Here is an 8,136-nt window from a genome sequence, read left to right on the forward strand (position 1 = left end):
TAGATGTCACATGTGCTGGTGTACAGTGACCTCCAGCCTACGAGCAAGACAGGAGGAGTCTTAAGTGCAGCAAGTGCTGGAAGATTAACTATGATCTTTAAACTTTATTCTTATACCTCAGGAAAATTTTGGGATCTTGGGATCACCGTACCAATCATCTAAAATGGTTTTATAGGTTCCGAAAGTAGTACTTGGGCAGCGTCTGAGGTTCAACAAGTATCACATATGCCTTTGGTGCTGGAAGATCAGAAGGTTGCGAGTTCTATTATCGTTTCTGCAGATAGTATTAGTTTTTAATCACTAATACTGCATTGCAGTATTAGAGTGCTACACTCCTGCATGTGCAGTCCTTTGGATGAGGTGATTAAAGCAAGGTCCAATCTACCAGAGTTGGTGGTAGCTTAGATGGAAGTAAAAGATCTCACAACACTTAGCAAAAAGACAAGGTGGAGTTCCCTGGTGTCCTCACTAGATTTACCTAGTCAGTACAAATACCACCTTGGCTCTCCCATGAAAAGAAGCCAGCAGTGTAAGAGAACCAACCAGGTCAAAGGATAAGCAATGTAACAAGAAATGCACTTTGCTTGATAGTAAGGGCATCCTATCATAACGAGACATTTTAACAAAATGATATCTTAAAATGAACACACCTGTACATTTTTATCTTACCTGTTAACCAGGTAAACCCATGGGGGGGACCAAGGTGCATTGTCTGGTTAAGTGACTTGTTAAGAGACACATGCAGGCAAATAGAGTTGGAGGGGATCTAACCCAGGACTACAACATGAAGTCTGTATTAAGCCCTTAGCATTAATCCTTTATATAAAAGTATCAACCAATGTTTCACCGTAGCTATGCCCATTTTCTTAACACAAACACCCAAGTGGAGACAGTCAACTACCATGTACATCTGAATGTAAGCATGTGTGCACTGCTGCATGTGTAACACACAGATAAATACTCTCACAAAGCTACATACATACAATAATGACAAACCAAGTAGGTCCATCCTCTAGAAGAGTAAAACTAATTACAACATGCACCCTCAGCAGGTAAAACTTTCTCAGCCTGACAAACCTCTCTCCCATAATTCACCATGGCACCCTCCCTCTCGTCCTGTCAATCAACAGTAAGCCATGCAAAGTTTAATAAATGAACCAATAAATGCTCAAAACCTTCTTTGTCAAAGGTCAAAGAAGGTAAGTGGGTATGATACAGAGTGCAGACCTACTCGATTTATCATTTTACATGCATATTTTTTCTTCTTACAAGATATGAAAGCGGTCTACAACAATAGCAGGACAACGGCCAAACCTTCTATACTGTCTCCCTTATGAAGAAGGTATATTCCTAATCATGGTAGTTCCAACGGAAGACCTGGACCTGGCTATCCCATTCAGTCTTTAGTATCTTACAAAGTGTTGACAGAAGATGGCACAGCTGCTTGCACAAATGTGAGAACAGCACCATTTGTAAAGACAGTGACTGAAGCAGCAAATTGTCTGGTAGAATAAGCCCACAGTACAAAAGAGGAGGCTTACTAAACATAGTGCAACAAAACCTGATGGACTTGTAACAGTCGTATCAGGCTGAAGTCACTTTGGATACTTTCTGTAACAGTTTCTTATGTGAGAAAGAAGCAAACGGTTAAATGTTTTTACAGACAGATTTGCTCTTCAACATAAAACCTTCATTGACACACATTCATACAATGAAGGAGATAATCTCAGCAGCTGGAACATGGAATGAAAACAATACAGAAGGTGAATATAATGGTTAAGGCTACATCTGTGGCTACCTTTTGACATAAAAGAAAAATTAATGCAATGAGTGCCCCTGTTTTTATGAAGAAACAGATATGAATATTTCACAGATGAAATCTGCAATTTGGAAATCCAGCTGGTGAAAGCAATGGCAACCAAGTAGAGTAATTTTCCAAGAAGGATACTTTGACTGCAGAAGCTGCAAGTTCAAAGCTTTTCTACTATATAATACAAATACAGGACAAAAAAAAATCCTACACATTCTTCATACTTGCTCAACTCATCTAATACAATAAACATGCTATTTGGAACAAACCAGAAACTCATTTTGTAATAATTTACGAACACCACAATACCCCTTTGCAAGAGGTTCCATTCTTTAAGTATCTTGGGTTTTGGTTAGACCCTTCTCCTCAAGGAGTACCTAGTACACAGACACACACAGACACACACACACACAGACACACACACACACACACACACACACACACACACACATCAAGTCACTCCTTTTCTGGTTGTAAAAACAGTTCCCTTCTTCCTCCACTACTTAGCCAGAAGGGACATCGGGAAAGATATCCATGTCTCACAACTTGAATACTGCCCCTTGTTGCAACAACCTCTGCTAAAAACTTAACTACCTTGCAAATCTGTAAATTCTTCACTCACTCCCCCAGGATACATCACCACTACATTACTCTAGTAAAAGCAAAATGGCTTCCAGTGAAACACAGAGCAGACCGTCTCCTAGGTTTACAATTGCTCAAGCTCCTACATGAAAATTCTTTCCATTCTTTAAATCCAAAACTAACAAGACTTTTCCACTCCTACATACTCAAAAATCTTAAGTCACACAGGTTATCAGATGCAAACTTGTCAATCCAAACTACAGACCTCTAACCATACCTTTTCTGTTTTTCATCCCAAATTGTAGAAATCCCTCCTCCTTGAATTTGAAGACACTGGTTTCCCAAATTCTGAAGTCTACTAAAATCACACATATCAAAGCTTGCAAAATGTAGCTGCTATCCATCTGGACACATGACCTAAACCTCTCCTTCTTTCTTGTTACTACCTCTTCACTACTTTGACTACTACACTTTAACACTCAATACTTGCTTCCTCTTTTAGTTATCCAACCTTGACTCCTATTAAGCTCATGAAGATTTTGTACAAGATGCTAGTTTATGTATTTATTTTTTCTCATTGTACATATGCCATTTACACAATTATCCAAAACAGCTTGTATACTAACCCCTAGGCTGAGACTGAAATTTGTCCAAACTGATCAGCACTCTACCCCCGAAAACAAATTCAATCAAATAAATGTCAAGATGGCACTGGGTCCCTTATGAGTGGTATTACTAAGAACGTGCCTTTACAACACCTTGCAGAGCTGTAAGGAGTTAAAGGTGAATTGAAGCCTTAATGAAAATCCAGTACTGAAGCCAAATACACATTTCTTTTTTTTTTTTTTACTATTTGCCCCCAGTGCCAATAAACCATTACCAACCCCTCCTAGCCACTGGACCCATTCATTCCCCAACATTGAAGTGAGGGATGTTTAGGAGGAACCATTCAGAAAGCAATCAGAAGTGATGCAAGGGTTTTCCAGCTTATGTCCTACTCCCTGTGGATGTCTGGTTAGCAGAACCAAAAGGAGATGTGCAATGGGCTTGTGCAAGGGACATTGCAAGCCTAGTCTCTTACCTCAAGTGAGGAAAGTGTTTTCCCCAGATTCCACTGGAGAAATCACACTGCCCCATATGCTCCTGAGCATCCAGTATACTCCCCACAACCCTCAATACAGAGGGGAGGGGGAGCAGGCCAGTTCCTTCAATGCGTTCCTTCCCTTCTGCCTGGGTAAATGTAAGAGCTCCATTCTTCTATGCCACTAAGCCAAGCAGTTAAGGGCACCTCAACAAAAAAAAAAAAGGCAGAATCTGAAAAAGATTTTTCAAGATAGACAGGTATACTGAAAACAGCTACAGAGAAAGGTTGTTTTACCTTTGCAATGGCCGAAACTGAAAACTGATCAATTTGTCTTTATAGGTTTTGCTTGACTTTGACTTCTGTGAAGAAGACAAAATATTTTAACTTGTGTGAAGAAGAGAAGGAGGGCTTGCTTGCCTCTAGTGGAAGTGGAGAAGGCAGACAATTAAGCAGAGACTAATATAGGTTAATGTGGGACTTGTGTGAAAGATGGATCAGGCATGCCTTGATGGAACACTGCTAGAAACTTTTCCAGGACAGGATTCAGAGGACCATATCCGCAAAGGCCAATATGGGCCTATAAAAATAACCCTGAACTTCATGCTGCTTGGACTACTAGAAGAAACTGGCCCTCAAAGAAAATAGATGAAAAGCAAGAAGTCTAGTCATTAAGGGGACACAACACAAACACACACTTATATTAGTTCCACAAAGACAATTTTGTTAAGAGATGAAACAAAAACATTGTAAAATCAAATTGGGGAAAATAATTAGAAGGAAAAAAAAGCATTTTGCAAAGGGTTACTCCTGCACCTCCCATGATAACAGAATTTTAAAGACACTAATTTCAAGACTAATCAGCACTGGGAAAAGAAGTCAATTCCTTAACCTATCTTTTCACCACTCCCATTCTAATACATACATACTGCTTTCTACAAATCATGAATGAATAAAATATACAGCTGGTTAACTGCTTTTATGAAAAAAAAACTTCAGTAACATCCATAGAAATTATACATACATACATATGCACACACACATATATATATATATATATATATATACACACACACACATTTTATATATATATATATATATATATATATATATATATATATATATATATATATATATATATGCATGTATATGTATTACACACACACACACACATATGTATTCCTGTGTGTGCATTACACAGTGAAACATGCTTACACACACACACAAACACTTGCGTATAAATACAGACAACTACATGGATGGGACTAAAATCAACCACAAACACCCAGTGTACTCCAGTATGATAAAGGGATTTTACTTTGTGCATTCTGTGTTTGACAACATCTTAAAACACATGCACTCAGATCAGTCTTGCCGGCCAAGTAGTCACTTCAGTTTATAAATTTTTATGATATTAGCCTTTTTACACATACAATTTAGCTATTCGCGTGATTTGATTCTAACAATTACTAACCAAATCAAAACAAAAACAATTACTGCTTAGATTATCCTACTTACGTGTGTGTGTGTATATATATATCATGTTTTACACACACATATATATATATATATATATATATATATATATGTATATGTATATATACACAAATATACACACATGGTTTACTACCAAAATAGTAAAATCACTTACCACGACTGTGCACATCTCCGAACTGGAACAACAAAAAGCCATCCAGCAGACAGCTGAGAATGTCGATTTGTTTGGTAGGAAAGAATCAGCATTCAACAGTGGCTGGACCACTCACAATCCACAATAAACATCCACTATCATCCATAGATATTTCTACTGTTTTGCAGGAGGGCAAGCCCCCCTCCCTGCACCTCCCTCCACACCCTCTGCTACTTGTATATTGTAACTCCAAGATGGCACTACAGTGAAAACAAAGGTAATTTTCGCAATCCCCACTTCATAACACCGACACTCAAAACTGTGAACACAAACAATGTGTCTACGTTTCGGAGTCTACATGAATTGTGTTCGCAGTTTTGCCTCATTGTAGCTCTACGTTCGACCTTGAGATAGTCGTGGTAAGTCCATTCACTATTTTGGTAGCAAACCTATGTACACACAAACATATATATATATATATATATATATATATATAAATATATATATATATATATATATATATATATATATATATATATATATATATACATACATACATACATAGATATATAAATACACACACACACACATACATAAGACAGTTTACACAGATGCAGACGTGTGCGTGTGTGTGTGTGTGTGTGTGTGTGTGTGTGTGTGTGTGAGAGAGTATGTGTGTATATATATATATATATATATACATACATATATATATATATATATATATATATATATATATATATATATATATATATATATATATATATATATATATATATATATATATATATATATATATATATATATATATACATACACACACACACACACGTGTGTGCATCTGTTTGTGCAAACTGTATTTTTTTCAGCTATATACAGTATGCATTACTAAAATACCTTAACACTCAGTATTACCTTTACTTTGGCAAGCGGACATGAAATTAAAAAAAAAAAAAAACACACACCTGTATTTTTTTCAAATTCTATTTCCGCCATCTAGTGGCCATGTTCAAAAATTACATGCATGTTTCTTCATAGCAATAAAATAGCAGTATGAAAGACTACACCATTGGTAAGGTAACTCAATGAAATGAAGTTAACACATGGATTTTGTTTTTAACAATATAGTTATATGTACGAACAAAACAATTTACAACAAGTCTAATACATGTGGACATAGTTAATCTGTTGGCAGACAGGTTTTATGAAAACTTCACTTCCCTGTCCACGCCACACGTACCTCATGACATCCCTACCACCAGTCCCCTACCTTGCATCTCTAAAGAGCAGGTCATAAATGCCCTCTCTAAGGCCAAAAGCACAGCATCTATGGGCATGACCCCATCCCTGGCTGTGTCCTACATGGGTTCCAACAAGAATTAGCGACACCATTAAGTACTCTTTTCAATCACAGTCTAAGACCTGGCTTCATACAAGCTGAACGGAAAACAGCCATCATTATTCACTTGCACAAAGGTGGTGCTTCCACTGACCCCGGGAACTATAGAGCTATTAGCCTGACTAGCCTCATCTGCAAGGCCATGGAGTGAATCATCATGGACCTTGTCAACAAAGATATAGGTAATCTCCAAACATCTGACCCTACTCAGTTTGGATTTGTCAAAGGGAAGTCATGCCTGTGAAACCTGGTGGACTTCAAGACAGTCACCAAGATGAGGGGAAATCTGTGCATACAGCGTATTTAGACTTAGCCAAGGCTTTTGACACTATCCCCCACTCAGACATCATTGACAAACTCACTCAGCTAGGTATCATCCATCACTACATGGGTCACTAACTGGCTCATCGATAAAACACACAGTCAAAATAGGGGAATCCATCTAAACAGCAGACCTGTAACCACTGGTGTTCCACAGTCTGTCCTGGGACCTCTACTGTTTAGTTTTTGTTATACTTCGGAGTAACAGATTCCAAAGGTATGTGGCTGACAAAGTTTGCTGATGACTGCAAACTGTGAGGGGTCATATTGTCAAAATCCTACAAGAGGGTCTTACACAAACAAATGATTGGTGCCAAAGTCAAAGCCTTAAACTCCGTGCCAAAAAATGCATCATCATTCCTCATTCCTCTCAGTAAAAGCAATGTTCCTGCTAACTACCACATCAATAGCAACATCCTAAGTACACACTCAGTGGTGAGAGACCTGGGAACACAGGGTGACAGCAATCTTAGATTTGATCCCCACATCTCCAAAGTGGTAAGAATGGAATTCTACACTGCTCATCTCATAAGTAAGGGCATTGCCTCCAGAAAAAAAGAAGTTATAACCTCCCTGTACTCTTCCCTCATCAGGCCAATAAGGGGTTACAATGCTCCTTTTGGTATTGTATCTTTCCAAGCACTTGCAGCAATTGGAGAAACCACAAAGGTTCGTCAGAAGGAAAATTCAAGGTCTTCAGCATCTGTCCTATATGGATCATCTGAAATCACTGTCACTTTATTCTGTTTCACACAGACTTCTCCGAGGTTATATCTGCCTTGCATATACAGCAATCTCTGACCTTGCCTTACTGGAAATGGCACATATCCCAAAGTCAAATGGTACAGAGATTACTCACTCTAAAGATCTTAACCTGGTACGTGACATTAATAAAACCTACTGGAGGGACAAATTTGTCTACCAGAGATTACCGAACCTTTGGAAAAGACTTCCACCATGTCAAACAGAGCATCTCAGTGACCCTATTAAAACGCAATATGGATAACTTTATGGGTTACCGTAAATTCGCCCGGGGGGGGGGGTCCCATCTGTGTCCTTTGACATGGCTATTAGGTGCTGATCGTGGAAATAAGGGTAGAACAAGGCTAGGCTTCTAAGGGACCTAGGACCATTATCCTAGTAACTTCCTATGTTCCTACATGTAGAGCGAGTGTGTGTACACACACACACACATATATATATATATATATATATATACATATATACATGTACATACACACACACACACATATATATATATATATATATATATACACACACACACACATTATATATATATATATATATATATA

General features: G+C 38.0%; 1 protein-coding gene across 1 annotated transcript in view; it reads right to left on the reverse strand.

Annotated features, from left to right (window-relative positions):
* TIMM50 (translocase of inner mitochondrial membrane 50) overlaps positions 1-8,136 on the reverse strand; it is a 1,096,571-nt gene that overhangs the window by 858,262 nt on the left and 230,173 nt on the right. The window lies entirely within an intron of this gene.

The sequence above is a fragment of the Protopterus annectens genome, chromosome 1.part0 (genome assembly GCF_019279795.1).
Source record: "Protopterus annectens isolate FY-2018-M chromosome 1.part0, PAN1.0, whole genome shotgun sequence".
Taxonomy (NCBI): Eukaryota; Metazoa; Chordata; order Ceratodontiformes; family Protopteridae; genus Protopterus; species Protopterus annectens.